Consider the following 17602-nt stretch of genomic DNA (forward strand, 5'->3'; position numbering starts at 1 on the left):
TTTGAGTGAAAAAAGCATTTTTTATGAATAATTTTCACAATATGAGAGAAAAAATTATGAAAATTTGCACTGTTTCTCACACTAGTGTACTTTAATGTTTAATCAGGAAGTTTGCTTTTAAATGCTTTTATTTTGTACAAAATTGCACAAAGTAACACTTGTCAAAAATTGCCGGCCATTGAAAGTGAATGGGGAAGAATAAAAGAAACAACTAGTGTTCAGGAGCATGTTGTGCTTGCAAACAAAGACCTTGGACCTTTGCATGCGTGGATGCATTTATACTCAAGCTATCACACACACACATGCGCGCACACGCACGCGCACACACACACACACACCCATCCATCCATGCATACAAACTATTTTATTACACCTATTTCATCCTACCCTGAACTGCATGCAATATCCTTTTATGAATAAAAAAGGATCTCTCTCTCTCTCTCTCTCACACACACACACACACACACACACACACACACACATGCTCAGACTGCCTTGTCTTTAGCCTGCATTGACCTCAAAAATAATCTTTTCTTTCACCACATATTCTAGACTACAGAGCCCCTTAGAGCTCATGGTGGTGGAAAGATTTCGGGGTGGGTGAAAAAAATTTGGGGTGGGAGGAAAAAATATTTTTCAAATCTTTTGCGTTCTCTCGCAAAGATGTTTGCGTTCTCTCGCAAAACTTTGTGTTCTCTCGCAAAGATGTTTGTGTTCTCTCGCAAAGATGTTTGCGTTCTCTCGCAAAACTTTGTGTTCTCTCGCAAAGATGTTTGCGTTCTCTCGCAAAGATGTTTGTGTTCTCTCGCAAAGATGTTTGCGTTCTCTCGCAAAACTTTGTGTTCTCTCGCAAAGATGTTTGCGTTCTCTCGCAAAGATGTTTGCGTTCTCTCGCAAAGATGTTTGCGTTCTCTCGCAAAGATGTTTGCGTTCTCTCGCAAAGATGTTTGCGTTCTCTCGCAAAGATGTTTGCGTTCTCTCGCAAAGATGTTTGCGTTCTCTCGCAAAGATGTTTGCGTTCTCTCGCAAAGATGTTTGCGTTCTCTCGCAAAACTTTGTGTTCTCTCGCAAAGATGTTTGCGTTCTCTCGCAAAGATGTTTGCGTTCTCTCGCAAAGATGTTTGCTTTCTCTCGCAAAACTTTGCGTTCTCTTGCAAATATGTACGCAAAGTTTTGCGAGGGAACGCAAACATCTTTGCGAGAGAATGCAAAGTTTTGCGAGGGAACGCAAACATCTTTGCGAGAGAATGCAAAGTTTTGCGAGGGAACGCAAAAGATTTGAAAAATATTTTTTCCTCCCACCCCGATTTTTTTTCACCCACCCCGAAATCTTTCCACCACCATGAGCTCTAAGCGGCTCCGTACTAGACAAAACATTATGACAATATGTTTAGAGGCTTTCGTGTTCTCTCAGAGTAAACAAAAGTTTACAATTAAATGCTAGAGCATACAAATGCCTCACAGTGCCTTGCTTGTCATTTACACGAGGAAGAGACAACTGAAGAAGAATTTTACAGTGACGATGCATTGCAAGATATATTGGAAGATAAAAATATCACTGGACAAGCTGAAAACCTTGCAACAACTGAAAATAAGCAATCTTCTGATTTTGAGGACCCAGCTGAAGTTGATGTAACGTTCTGGTCGAGGGATGGAAAAAAAAAGATTATTTTGAAGTCAATGCAGGCCAAAGACAAGGCAGTTTGAGCATTTGTGTGCATTGTGTGTGTGTGTGTGAGAGAGAGAGAGAGTTATAATATGAGATTCATAAAAGCATATTGCATACAGTTCAGGGTAGGATGAAATAGGTGTAATACAATAGTTTGTATGCATAGATGTGTGTGTGTGTGTGTGTGTGTGTGTGTGTGTGTGATAGCGTGAGTATACATGCACGCACTGGTCCAAGGCATTTATGTTTGCAAGCACAACATGCTCCTGAACACTAGTTGTTTCTTTCATTCTTCCCCATTCACTTTCAATGGCCGGCCATTTTTGACAAGTGTTACTTTGTGCAATTTTGTACAAAATAAAAGCATTTAAAAGCAAACTTCCTGATTAAACATTAAAGCACACTAGTGTGAGAAACAGTGCAAATTTTCATAATTTTGTCTCTCATATTGTGAAAATTATTCATAAAAAATAATTTTTTCACTCAAAAAATGAGGTACCTACTCTCGGATAAATGAGGCTTATGATTAATCAGAAGCAAATAGAAACACAAAACCAGTCCTAAATGAAAGAAAACAAGTTGACAAAAAGATTGAATCCAATATTTAGTGATAATATAGCATAATGACAGATTTATAAGCAGTTGTTTGGAGTCCGGTCATTTTTGACCGGGAACACCACGAGTGTGACTTTTTGCAATTTTGTACAAAATAAAAGCATTTAAAAGCAAACTTCCTGATTAAACATTAAAGTACACTAGTGTGAGAAACAGTGCAAATTTTCATAATATTGTCTCTCATATTGTGAAAATTATTCATAAAAAATTATTTTTTCACTCAAAAAATTAGGTACCTACTTTCAGATAAATGAGGCCTACGATTAATCGGATGCAAATAGAAACACAAAACCAGTCCTAAATGAAAGAAAACAAGTTGACAAAAAGATTGAATCCAATATTTGGTGATAATATAGCATATTGACAGATTTATAAGCAGTTGTTCGGAGTCCGGTCATTTTTGACCGGGAACACCACGAGTGTGACTTCTTGCAATTTTGTACAAAATAAAAGCATTTAAAAGCAAACTTCCTGATTAAACATTAAAGTACACTAGTGTGAGAAACAGTGCAAAATTTTATAATTTTTTGTTTAATATTGTGAAAATTATTCATAAAAAATGCTTTTTTCACTCAAAAAATGAGGTACCTACTCTCGGATAAATGAGGCCTACGATTAAACAGAAGCAAATAGAAACACAAAACCAGTCCTAAATGAAAGAAAACAAGTTGACAAAAAGATTGAATCCAATATTTGGTGATAATATAGCATAATGACAGATTTATAAGCAGTTGTTTGGAGTCCGGTCATTTTTGACCGGTAACACAAAAGGCGTGACCGGAGTCCGAACACAACCAGAGGGTTAAATGGTCTCCGACGGGCTTTGTCTATTTGGGTATAAAGATTACGCTGAACTTGAAAAGTTTGCATAAAAGCAATTTGGCCCCTATCTTTAAGAATATTAGATCAGACCTAGATAGATGGTGTAATCTTCCCTTATCCCTATTAGAAATTTAAAATGGAATTAGCAAGCTTAATGCATGAAATGATACAGTTTTCATTTGATTCTAATAAGCTTCCTGGCTCCATGAAAACAGTTACGTCGCTTCATTATTTCCTTTATCTGGCAGGAAAAAAAGACCAAGACTGAGATGTATAACTTCTTAACACTACCAATCAGATGTGGAGGCCTAGCGGCCCCGGACATTAAACCATATCAGCTCTCTGCCCATCTTTGTTTTATACTGGAATGGCACTTAAATGATCCAAACTCAACTTGGATCAATGCAGAAGCCATAAATCTTTCACCCATTAATGACCTTTGAACAATTCACTGCAAAATATGATCTCAATAAGAAGTTTTTCTTGATACACCACCAGATACGCAGCTTCATAACAAAAAATGCAGAGTCTGTTCAAGTGGCCTCTGCGTATCCCCAATGGAGGAACAATTATATAAACTTACTTCATCTCGATCTGCATCCAAAATCTTCTATAGTATTTTGATAAGAGAAAATGCAGATAGCTCAGACAAAACTAGGGTGTTATGGGAAAAGGGCTTTGGAGAAGACATTCAGATAACTGATTGGGAAACCATATGTGAGATGCCTTCCTATCTTACCAATAACTCTGACTGGGAAATGCAGTTTAAAATTGTTCATCGTCTTCATGTGACTCCTGCCCAAAGACATAAAGTAAACCCAAAACTCTCCAACCTCTGCAATAAATGTAAAAGTCTAGCAGGAACCCTCATCCACTGTTTTTGGAGCTGCTCAAAAATTCAACAATTCTGGATGGGCGTCCTAAAGGAACTAGAGAACATTTTTTGCTGCTCATTACAAATAGGACCAGTGACTTGTTTGCTTGGCATGAGCCAGGAACTCCCGTCCAGATTCCAAGGGACCCACCTTCTTCAAATCATACTCCACTGTTCCCGCAAGTGCATACTTGTATGCTGGATAACAGACCAAGTCCCTTCAATAGCACAGTGGATTAACACAATCAAAGGTATTATTCCATTTGAAGCTTTTTCAACAGCATTAAAAGACAACCCTTTTAAATTCTATAAAGTATGGGACCCCTTCTTTACCTATCTTGGGGCTGGAGAGAGACATCTATTAACGCTGGGAATACGGAACCTTGCGTGGAAGGACTGATTAACCCAACGGTGATGTAAATTATTATTATTTTTTTTTTATGTTTTTCTCTCTTTCTGTAATTTTGTATTTGGTAGTAATGTATGCTAATGTGTATTTTGTAGAGCATTCAAAGGAATGGCCACCTGGGCAATTTGTATTAGCTCGGATGTGTCAACTATGTTTAAACCCTGTAAATGTCAAAAAGCTTCAATTAAAAAAAATAAATGTTTATAGGGGTTCTATGGGACTGAGTCCCTTTGTCTAGCGGTCAGTCGATGAATTGCAGTTTGTCACTTCCGTGTTGGTTTCAAGAAAGATGGGAAGGTTGCCGCTTGGTTCACACTAAATATGATATTGCTGACAGTCACAGCCAATCAAAAGATATTTGATGTTATGTGGAGCAGGATTTTGGATGAATGAGATTTCAGGGGGCTATGCAGCGCAACACCAGAAACAGAAACAAAACAATCTGTGACATGTACAGCACTCAGGTGCAATTAGGATTCATCTAAGCTTGATAAACAGGACTCTCAATGCTAACTGGCCACATTTGTTAAGTGGCCAATAGACGGACAATAACCACAAGGAGTCTTCATTATCAGTTATTGCATTGAGTTAGAGTCCTCCGAAGGCCATTGTAATATGCTTGCTCTCTATCTAGTTGATAAACAGTCTAACTGGTGTCATTTATCTCTCTCTGTAGCACTCCACAAGGTTCCTGAGTTTTGGCCTTCAAGCGTTGGAGTCTGAAGTGTGAAGCTGCATAAGACTGGCAGAATTTTCTCATTTAACTTCTGTAGAGTTTATTTGGCTCTCAACCTGGCTCCAGAAAGTAGTGATGAACTACATTAGTGAAATCACTAAACCGTTCCACAGAAGCACTGCAGAGGCCATAAAGAAAATTAGCCTCAGTGCCCAGCTCAGTCCGAGTCATTTCGCATTCTCATTTTTTTCTCTTGTCTGTTTTTTTTAATGCTTCTCCCCTGTTGTTTTGAATCTCGTATTGTTTTTTTGCGAGCATGTAGCTTTACCATTTAATAGACCACTGCATTGATCAGTTTGAATTAACAACGTCATTTTGCAAGACATTCAGTGTCATTCTTGTGTAGGATTTATTTGTTTTAATCCATTCCAAAACTGTAAAAATGCTTCCTTATTCACCCTATTTTCGCATTAAAAGCTGTGGTTACTGGTGTACTACCATTTGAGGTCACTAGTATATTTATATAATATTATTATATAGGGCTGGGTGATAAAACGATGGATGGTTTCCTCGATAAAATGATAATGAGTTCGATAAATGTTTGATACTATGTTTATCCCTCTGGGGTCTGAGGTGATTTTGGGGCCCTTGAGATGTTTTGACATGCCCTGATATTTGTGCTTATTTAAAAATATGCGTGATTTAGTAAGTTTTGGGGAAAAAATATGTAGCTGAAATAAGGCCATAAAACCCACACTAAATAGTCCTGAATAAGAGTAATGAGTCTTCTAGGCTAGAATATTTACTAAACAATTATGTGAAAATCATTCTGCTTACTCATTCACAGAAAACAATATATTGATTTAAATTTTTAAAGACATGTTTTGTGATCGAAAGCCTTTATGCGAGGGAGTGGTAATAGCCTTGAATATTAAGTGATTTTCACCTGAGAGACAAAGGGCCCTCCCCTAAAGGCTGGTAATGGGCCATTAGTGTGACTGTGACTGAGGCAGGTAAGAGAGTGTGAGGAGGCTAAAAATTTTTTTTTTAATTATTTGTATTTTATTTACAACACCGTATAATCAAAACATACATAATGAAGATCAAAGACACATTATTGTGCACACTGATCTAACCACAGAGATGTGAACAGACTGAGTCATTCCTGCAACAGATTCTTTTCAACAAGTGAAACAAGTACCTGATATTTACTTGTCTTATTTAAGTGCTTATGCTTATTTCCATGGATTCAAGAAGAAAAAAACATAATCAGTAGTCAAGGATCTTGTTTTACCATAGAATATCAGTGTAGTTGAACATCTGATGTTGGTACAGCGCTCTCAGAGAAAAACAGTTTGAAGAAAGTCATCAGGATTCATCCGTGGTTCAGGTACCTGATTCAATAAAATACAAACCACCAAAAAAATAAAATAAATTGTGAGCATGTTAATATGAGGAGCATCTATATGTATGTGTGTGTGTGTGTGTGTATGTATGTGTTTTATAGACTCACGTATGCTTTGTACTATCGTAAACACAAAAAGACACTTTATATCTGAGAAACTAATTATTGTTTAGCACGCTATTAAAATCTATTTTTGAACAGAGTAGGCTATTAATCATAAACATGTTCTAAACATACTTAGACTCGTTGCATTCATCATGTTACAATGTACACTCATATTACTTTTATTGTTTTATATAGAGCATGAAAACATCATTGGGCCGTAAGAAGTTTGAATGCAATGAATTGCCCCTCAATTTCAAACATTGTAGTCTGGAATTACAGTTCGGGAAAAAACAACTATGATTTTGTAGTCATATAACCTAGTATGTATGATTTTATAGTAGCTGTTATGATTCTGCAGCCATAGACTCACGTATGCTTTGTTCTACAAAAGGATGTACTTTGTACCATTTAAAAAAAAAAGGATATTTTATATCTGAGGAACAAATTATTATTGTTTAGCACGTTATTAAATCTATTTGTGAACATTAAACATTCTTCTAAACATTCTTAGATGCTAGCATTCATCATGTTGTTGTTTGGGAAAAACCCAACTAAACGTGTTCAAGTTTTTGTCACAATAACAGTTAACTAATGCAAAAAAGAAACATTACTTACTCATCAGATCGATCTTCTCTTCTGGATGAACTTGTGTTCTTATTTTGAGGGAAATCCAGCATTTGCTCAGCTCGTCTTCCGGAAACTAACAGTAACTGCAAAGTTTTGTTGTAATCGTGAGTGTGCACAAAAAAAATAGACACTTAACAGTTTCGATTGATGTATAACACTTATTTGTGTGACCAAAATTAACAGAGTATTTTTAGTGTCTTTTGCACCGATCTTAAAAAAACCGAGCTGGTATAAATAGGGTAAACGTACCTATTAAGCTCACGTACCCATTAAGCACACTTTCATTTTTGAGTTGAGATTATAAAAAAGAAAAAATAATTTATCCTACTTAATATCTTAACCAATTGATGTGTTTGTTACTACATACCTCCAATAATTTCAAGTCAGTCAGATCATTGCACACTGAGATATGGATCTCCATGTGTTCACACTGTCTGGCGGCCATTTTGAAAACTTTCAGGAGCCCTATAAATGTGCATCTTTTACATGTTTAAGCCTTTATTTTGGATAAGTTTCACTACTTATTGTAAAATTAAGAGATTAATGTTTAGACTTGCATATTATAACCTGGAACATGGATGTGGGAAATAATTACATTACATCCAAAATATAGTTTTAGCAACACAAGAGCAGATGCTACAGTTAGCTGACTAGCTGTATAAGATTGTGTGCTACGCTAACATATTACTTCACAGGCATTACGGGCTTGTACTTTTACATCCATAATATTATACATTTACAGTTTATTGCTGGTCTGTGGTTTTACAGTGCTGTCATTTTTAAAGATTTCATATTATTTTAAGGTGAGCTTAAAGGCTGCACTACTATGAAAATCACAGCGTGACATCAATAAGAAATAGTATAATTTCATAGATATTGTTTATAATAGTTGTTCATATTAAAATATGTATGAACTTAATACATGAACTAGATTATTTAGCAAAATCTTGTCATTTTAATAAATATTACATGAAATGTATTAAAAATTGTTGCTGCTCCAATTAAGCTCAGTGTGCTCTTTAAGCTCTTCCACATTAACCATGCATGTAAATACTTCATAAACCGACTTTAAATATTTACTGTTATCATTTTAAGTTAATCTTTACAGTATGTCTAATAACTTATTTTAACAGCTTTAAGATGACAAAATTGAGACATAACTGTAGTTTATGCCCAAAGTTGAAAGAGGCATGTCGTCCATCAGAAACCTGTTGCATCTGTCCAGGAAAAAAGCAACTAAAGGCTGGAATACACAACTTTTAAAATGTCAACAGATTTTTAAAACACCAGGCATCATACACTTAACGACTTTGTAAATAGTCACAAAGGAAAACTGGCCATCATACACGAAACGACTGAGGATCACACACTAGCAGACTTTAAATTCCTCCCGATCACAACAAACTCGCACAGAAATGTGCGCATTGTTTCTGTGTTCATCCCCATGAATGAAATGTTTTAATTAATTTTTGAATGTTATTTAGCTGAACGTGGACTAGTCTTGATGTTACAGTGTGCTTAAATGACATTTCGCGATGAATGTATAACTGATCATATTGAATGCCCTGTTGCTTGATTTTAGTGCTTGATTTTTTTGTTTTTTTGTTGTTGTTTATTTTGGATTGACTTTGTACCTTCAAATAAAACATTTTTCAATTATTCTTTAAAAAGGTTTTTTAAAATAAACAAGAATTTTTAATAAAACATGATGTGTGTGTGCTTAATGGGAACAGGGGTGTGCTTAAAGGGTACACAAATGTACCCATTAATCACAGCCAGACTTTTTGCATTTAATGATGTATATCTTAATTGAAATTCCTTTGTCATTTAAAATAAAATTAAATATTTTTGTGTGAGAGATTAATATTTTAACATAACTTTTTGTACCGAATCCAAGATCTTGTGCACTAAAAATGTCTCGATGTAGATTTTGGTGAGCTTAATAGGTACGTTTACCCTAGTAAAGAAACATTTTCTAACAAAAAGTGCAAAGTAACAAGTAGAAAAAAAAAATGCACAAAGAACTTGTATGGAGATTTTTCCATATACAGATTTTACCCTGAACTTCTTTTCTCTGTAAATTAAGGTACACACTATTGCTGAAAAACACAATCCTTACTTAGCAGTCAGATGTCCGTTAGATCCCTAAACACGGCCATATCTGCAGATGAAACTTTTAAAAATCTGAACTAGCACCTCATGACTACACCACGTATGTACGAGAAGCTGGAAAAGACACAGGCATAAGTGGAATGCAAAAAACATGGTGACATTCATTTTTAAGTAAATATAATGGGCGATACATTGCGTCACCAAAAATGATTGCGGTCGTACATATATTGTGCGATAAGTCGATATATTGATTATTGCGACAGGCCTAGTGAGATCTACAAATCACCATCATTCACCATGGATTTAGACTATTATTGTTTACATGTATGCTACCAATGGACGACCAATGGTTAATTTTAATAATTCAAACAGTCAAAATGATTACATTTCACCATATAAAAGTGAGGTTGTTACAATTTTTACAGATGTTCCTGCTTTTGATAATGAACAGAAATTTGCATCCTAACTCAAGCTACTACTCCTGTTGACTCAATATAATATAAAAATATATTTTTAATTGTAATTTAAATTTAAGGCTGGGTATCGTTCAAAAAGTTTTGATACCAATAACTTGAGTTCGATACCGGTTCCTGAAAGATACTTTTTCCGATACCAATTTTATGAAATCAACAAGTAATCAGCAAGATTACATTTTCAAAAAACTTTGGTTTTATTTTTTCAGCTTCTTGATGTTTATACAGACTCAAAGCCTCATCTCCTGAGCCACTGCACAAAGGAACAAAATATATCCAACACAGTAAATCAGTGCAAATAGTTTTAATAAAGCTCAAATTAGTATAATAAGCTCAAAATTAATTCGAATCGGCCGATAATGGCTTTAAATATAAATATCAGCCTGATATATGAAAAATGATAGATCACGTCAGCAGTGAGGCTCATTGAAGCAAAGTTTTGTCTGAATGAGGATTAGATTGCAGCGATCCAAAACAGTCATTTAATCTGTGAAAGCACATACGTGTTTGTTGTGTGATAAACAGTGATCGCACGTGCAGCGACAGCAGCAGCAACAACCTCCCCCAGGTCCTAGCGCCTGTTCGGTAAGGAGTTTTAATCTGTAGGGGGCGCTGTTGGCCTACTTCTAATTAAATTAAAAGTAAAGTAGCCTACATAAATAACATTTAGACTGTTTCTGATTAAATAAAGTAGTAATTGATGTCATAAAATGAGTTTGTTTTGATATTTAAAGGTCAGAAGCTATAGTTTATATGAAAAAAACCACTAACATGACACTTGTAAATTAAATAATTTTATGTATACTGATTTATGCATTAATGTGTAACGTTTCATTTTTTAAACAAATCATGAGCTCTAAAACATTTTCAGAATCTTTGCAGCTCTTGTTTTAGACCATCTACAGATGTTAAATCTTAAAATAAAATGTTAGTAACACTGCATCTTTATGGGGGAATAAATGCAGCTATTGATATAGTTTATATTTATTTTCAAAGCTTCAATTTATTGTTAAACCTTCATTATTTTTTATTTAATTCTAATAAGTTCTTGTTAAAAATATTTTGCTTATAATTTCTGCACAGGAGAAACTTGGTGTTTTCAAACAAAAGGAAATATATCAGCATCGGTATCGGTCAAAATGAGAGTTGAAAAATATCGGCATATCGGATATCGTACATCCGTATCTCAAATAGTTTTTAGTTTACAGATCTGTTAGGCTAAGTTTACACTAGTGCATGTTCGTTTTAAACGCATAGCTCAGACAGAATCATAATTTCTATTAATTTATTCTAGGTTGTTAAAGACTTCAAGAAATTGAAAATCTTTATCCACTTTCATAAGTGGGTGTTTTAGGGCGCTTTCACACTAGCACTTTTGGTGCGCACCCAGGTTCGATTGACGTCAGAGTTCGGTTTGTTTGGATGATGTGAACGCTGTCTTCCGACCTCGGATGTGCACCCGTGAACCGTTCCCGAGTCCGCTTAAAAAGGGTGGTCTGGGGTTCGGTTCAAGTGAACTCTGGTACGGTTCGCTGCTGATGTGAAAACAATTGTACCAAATCACGGAAGTGAACCGCTTTGACACATTATTTGTTAAAAATGTGTGTTTGTGCGCGTTTCACTCACTTTCCTGATGAGCGTGACTGACGTGCTGCAAGCAGAGAGCTGTATGTCTCATTTCTGTTCGCCTTCAGCGTTCTTTAGAATATTTGCAGTACATTCGTAAGACAGACTTGAATGCTTTATGCACTGAAGCTTTGTAAACAAAAGGAATGTTTCAAAAACGTAAATATATAAAAGTGCAGAAAGTAGTCTCCCGCGCCATCGTTACTAAGCAACTGGGTAACCAGCTGCTGGCTTGATGACGCAAACGAACCGCGGTTCGGACCCATATAAAATATGAACGCAGTCCAGCGGGGTCAGGGGGAGGGGAGGGATCGAACTCTGGTTCGGACCAGGCTAGTGAACCAAGTGAACCACCCTTATTTTCTTAAAATAGCCTTATGAAATGTTTTCTTTTTCCTCTGAAATTGTGAAATTTTATGAAAAGTTTATTTAAATAATTTAATAATAATTTTCAATAATTTAAAGATAAGACGTTAATTTATCTTTAAATTATTGAAAATCAAACTTTATTTATTTTGGCAAACAAAGGGGGTTTACTATTAAAATTAAAACATGGAAGAAATGTTGTGAGTGAAGTGACATTCAGCCAAGTATGGTGACCCATACTCGGAATTTGTGCTCTGCATTTAACCCATCCAACGTGCACACACACAGCAGTGAACACACACAGCAGTGAACACACACACACACACACCGTGAACACACACCCGGAGCAGTGGGCAGCCATTTTATGCTGCGGCGCCCAGGGAGCAGTTGGGGGTTCGGTGCCTTGCTCAAGGGCACCTCAGTCGTGGTATTGAGGGTGGAGAGAGAGCGCTGGACATTCACTCCCCCCACCTACAATTCCTGCCGGCCTGAGACTCGAACCCGCAACCTTTGGATTACAAGTCCAGCTCTCTAACCATTAGGCCACGACTTCTCCTGATGAAACATTTGTGTGATCATTACTTAAAAAAAATAAAGTTTTAATAATTTTAATAGTAGCCTAGTAGTAGCAGTATGTACATTCTGCTGAACAATAGTAATATATTTCTGCCGCAGTGTCTTCCAAGTTAAACCAAACTTTTATTTTGATGGGTTGCTGTGAATACCTTCACAGTTCAGTGTGTATATGATATGACGCTAGTTTTACTGAAATCAAAGGTAAAATGTTCATGAAGTTACTCAGAGCAGTTCTGGAGATGTTCATTTGTTTATGTCCTCATTTAGTGAGACGGCAGATGCTGATATCACCGCGAGTGTCACGCATGCTTAAGTCTGTGTGTAGTAAACAAAACCGCGCAATATAGAGAGCAGACTGCTCCGTACGCTTTCGAATCGCCCTCGTGGATGTAAAACACTATCTGTGCCGCGCCACTTCTAGTCTAGCACACCTAGTGCTGCAGGCTTATTGGCTCACTGACGTTGATGAGATTAACCCCTTAGGTATCGAAATTTGGTACCGAATGACAAGACGTTTTTTCGATACTTGATGTTATCGAGGCAATTTGGTCGGTGCCTAAAAAGTATCAAACTCAATACCCAGCCCTATTTAAATTGTAATAACTCTAGAATTTTATATAGAAATATTATCTTAGTTTCTATTTGTGTATCACTGATACAGATAACAGCACTGTACAGTGTTAGTTTCACATGTAGTTGAATTTGTAGTTCACATGCTTGAAACCATTGCAAGAATATATTTTCCCAGCTTTGTAGTCTTAGGCCTGATATAGGGCTGCAGCTATCGATTCTTTTTGTAATCGATTAATCCAGCACTTAATCGATCGATTAATCGAGTAATCGGATAAAAACTTTTTTTGTGTTTTTAAACAACCAAAACAAATAATGCATAACGAAAATGATGTGGCTGTAAAATGATCAAGCATTTGGCTTTTATTTCTCAAAAAAAAAAAAAATGTATTCAAACTTCAACATTTGAACAGTGCATGACTGAGCTGGGCGAACAAAGCTGTCCATACTCCGTTGTGAAGTGCTGAGAGGGAGAAAAAGAGGAAAAGCAATTTAGCTTATTAAAATGCACAACAGGTTTCCCCATACACAAAAGAAATATGTTTTCACAATATATCTGAAATATATTTGCATTGTTGTTCACTTATATTTATCATTTTGAAATATATTCTGAAATATAACTAAAATATATTTATTGGGCCAATTTCGAATATTTGCATATATTCCAAAAAATATATTTCAGATATATTGTGAAAACATATTTCAAATATATTTATTTTGTGTATGGGTCATGCTGTAATCTAGCCCTGAAAGTATATAGTATGTTTCATCGTAAAAGCCATTCACAACTTTTTTGACAGTAAATTGTTTCCATTGGTTAGTTGCCTTATACCACAGCTGTTAAATAATGTACGTTTATTATGTAAGGGATAAACCATGACGGCCAGTGCAATTCTATGAAAATATACCACACCTCCACGGCACGTCGTGACCGCATCACACATCACAACGTCGTGCGGTATATTTTCATTAAATTGCACTGTGGATTGCATTGTGGTTTATCCCTTACATAATTAACGTACATTATTTAACAGCCTTCCTCTCGACTAGCAATCACATTGATTTAACGCTACATTGAATTTATTACGTTGTCTCGGGTGACGGTCCTCCGGTCTTTGAGTAGAGTGGATGCTTTCTGTTTAGATGCTGTAGCATGGACGACATGCTGTTGTGGTATGCTAGCTCGATCTTGCAATATACACACACCACGGCGTTCTCTTTACTTTTCAATTTGAAATGATCCCAAACCTTGGACATTCTGTCGTTTTCTCTTGTTTGAGTCTTCTCTTTGCTCACTGTTACCGCTCCCATCTTCCATTTTGCTGCCCGCGCTCTCAAATCAAAACACCACTAACGACTTGCGTCTCCTTCCGCTTTTTGGGTGACGTAAGCGCGTTGTGTCATACAAAAAATAATAATTGCGAAAGAACGTGATGTGAGCTTTAAAATTATTTAAAAGAGGCTTCGAGGCAGAGGAATTTGCCTCGATATTTTTTTGTAATCGAGTTACTCGAGTTACTCGAGGAATCGTTGCAGCCCTAGCCTGATAGTGACCTTGTAGCCCACGCAGGGGCCGCGTTGAGGGACAGTGGGCTGCTCTCTCCATGACCCCACTCTGCTGGATTTATACCGCAGATCTGCTGAAGCCGTGGGTTTCCGGACCGCATTGTTTGGAGTGGAGAGTCTTTTCTGTGAGCCCACTGAGCCACTTTTTTTTTTGCTTGCAGGCTCGAGAGTCTCCCTGCCCAGCAGTCTCTGCCTGTTCCCATTCATTCAGACTGCTGCCCACTTTCCATGTAAGCCAGCAATGTAAACAGAGCCTGGGCTATTCATCAGCACTGACCTTTTCTCCCAAGATTCGGCCCGATTGATTACTGATGTCTGATGCGGGGCGACATACCCATTCACCCATAACATATGTTTTGAAATAGTTAAGTAACACAGCACTGTCTAAACACAACACTCACAAACTCATCCTGCTTTAAGGAGAACGTCCATGGGAAATAATGTGGCTGGAATTTTTCATTAGTCATTTGAACTTGTTGCTTTATATTTAGGGGGTGAGTTCAATTTGGTTAACGGAACAAACTGTCCCTTTGTTTTCTCAATCTAATTAAGCATGAACAGCCATCTAATAGCGATACCCTCATGACAGGCAGCAAAGCGCTTCAAAGTATGCTAATTATTCTCACACAGGTATTAGGTCTAAAATTTCCAGGCTAAAGCGACAGTAGCATGATAAATACCCTTGTAGATTGTAACACGCTGACAGGTCTTACCTTGATGATGCTGTTTACCTAACTCTCACTTTTTTGCTCTGGTCACAGCAGATTTTCAATTTGCGAAGGCGGTTTGGCAGGTCGCAGTATTGAGTCTGGCAGGGCTTTTAGAAGTTTCCCGAACTCCAAATGAAAGGGGAAGGACATGCTGAGTCACCCCTCACGGAAAGTAATATTATAGCACTATTTCCAAAATGCATCACTCTGTATCTGCCACATGATAAATTGTTCACATTTCCTCAAGTTTTGGGCTTTAAAATATGCCTTTTTGGTGTTGGCCGAGTGGTTGTTTTTCTCAGTGGTCATGGTGCAGTGGTTGGAGATGGGAAGTCTGAACTGATGTATTCATCTTAATTGTACTCTTATCTTACCTATTGCTCAGTCATTTTTCACAGGGTCAGCGATGCTCAAAATAACTTAGACGCCCAGGCAATATGGATTCTTATTGTCTCATTCTCAGATGTAAGATCTGACTATGAAAATCCTGTGTAAATCCGTTCAAAACTGCAGTATTCCTGGCACATAATTCAGTAAGGCAGGGCTTCATCAGAGCTCTGGCAGTGTTTCTCATGGACTCATCGTCTGGATGCTGTTTACTCTTATCTGGTCTTTTCATTGGCTTTATAGAGCTGCTCTTCTCTTAGAGACAACCTCTGGTAATTACCTATTTGCTAAGTACAAGTTTGCTCATTAACGTCTCTTTTGTCTATGTAAAAAGTCAAAGCAAGTGCTTATATCTTGAGATATAGAGATGCTGCAGGGCTGCATTGCAAAAAAGCAAAAACAGTTCTCTTAATGATTATTTTTGTCCTGTGTTCTGGAGACAACATGTAAACATGCTTAAAAGAGACAATTATCTGCATTTTTTTCTATTTTTTAAGACTTGCTTTTAAAGAGTGTGTGGAATTGTTAATTTTTCCCCAATATATTTTATTATTATTTTAAGTATTAATCTAATAAAATGTAGTGAGGTTTATGCTACAAAACAAGATAAGTTCTCTGGAAAAAAAAACTTAAGTAAACTGTTTTAAAGATCCTATTATGATTTTTCACTTTTTTAATTTTAGTCAGTGTGTAGTGTGAATGTTTGTATCTACAAACTTACAAATCTCAAAGTCCACTCCAAAGGGAGATATTTCGTTTAAAAAAAAATCCCTTTTCAAGAACTACAGCGAACAGCTCGTTTGGACTACAAAGTTGTTTTCCTGTATTTGTGACATCACAAATTGTAAATCCCGCCTACGGAAATTTGAATGGTTGGGGGGTGGGGAGAACGCTTGGTTGAGCACTGCACGTTTCAAAATCGAAACCAAGTGCGGGTGTTTTTATATCACTATTTCTGAGGGAAACCAACTGTTTTCAGAAAATTTTGGATATCATTTTATTTCATCTTGCATGTAATGTCTGATAAAGCAGTAACATTACATTACCACTTTAATATGTCTTTCAATTTCCGTGCGTGCAAAGGTTCTGCGCGATCCTCTTGTTCAATATTCTCGAGGTCTTAATTGATATGGCAATATTGACTAACTTGCTGTTCTGGCAAGGGGCGGGGCAATACTGAAACGCTGTCTAAGCTTTTCACCAATCACAACGCACTGGGACAGCTAACCAATCACAACACATTTAGTTTTTCGGAAGGCGGGCCTTCATCAAACCCAGAACTAATAGAGCCGTTTGTGTCAGGCTGGGGAGAAAGGTATTGTAATAATGTCAATTATGTGAAAAATAGTGCGATTTTTGGAACCACCAAGCATGAGAACATGTTCTAGTACACCCCCAAAACAAAATCAAGACTTTGTAAAAGAGCATAATAGGACCCCCTTTAAATATTAATGTATTTATTTCTGTGGAAAACGATATATTACTGAATAAGTAAAATAACTTTTGCAGTGCACCCAGACCTCACTCTGTGCTTACAAAGATTTATCAAACATTTCACAGATTTCACAGATGTTCACCTTGGAGTGTGCATTGTTGATTTATTTGTTTGCCACATCTTAACTATCTCAGGCTGTTGTTTAATGATCAAATCCCCACAATCTCCCCATGTCTAATGTTTTTTTTTTTAATGCTTATACATTACTTTCTCTCAGAAGTAATGCATACTGTTGCCAGCGGCAGACAATACGAAGATATGAATCTTTTATTATTGAGATGTTGTCTGACAGCTGTGAGAAATGGAGGAGGAACATTATTCCTAGTTTTAAATGGCTGTGCATCCCTTCGGATATTTTAATAGATTCTCTGACCATCCTCGTGTTACAATTGTTGAGGTAATGCTCTGCAGAGGCAGGACCTTGCCCTCTGATGTAATGCCATGTAAACAAATCCCCATCTTTTTCAAATTAGTGCAGGCCACCACGTCTTACACTAGACAGATTGTCTGCTTGTCAAT

The sequence above is a fragment of the Barbus barbus genome (assembly GCF_936440315.1).
Source record: "Barbus barbus genome assembly, chromosome: 36".
In the NCBI taxonomy this organism is placed as follows: Eukaryota; Metazoa; Chordata; class Actinopteri; order Cypriniformes; family Cyprinidae; genus Barbus; species Barbus barbus.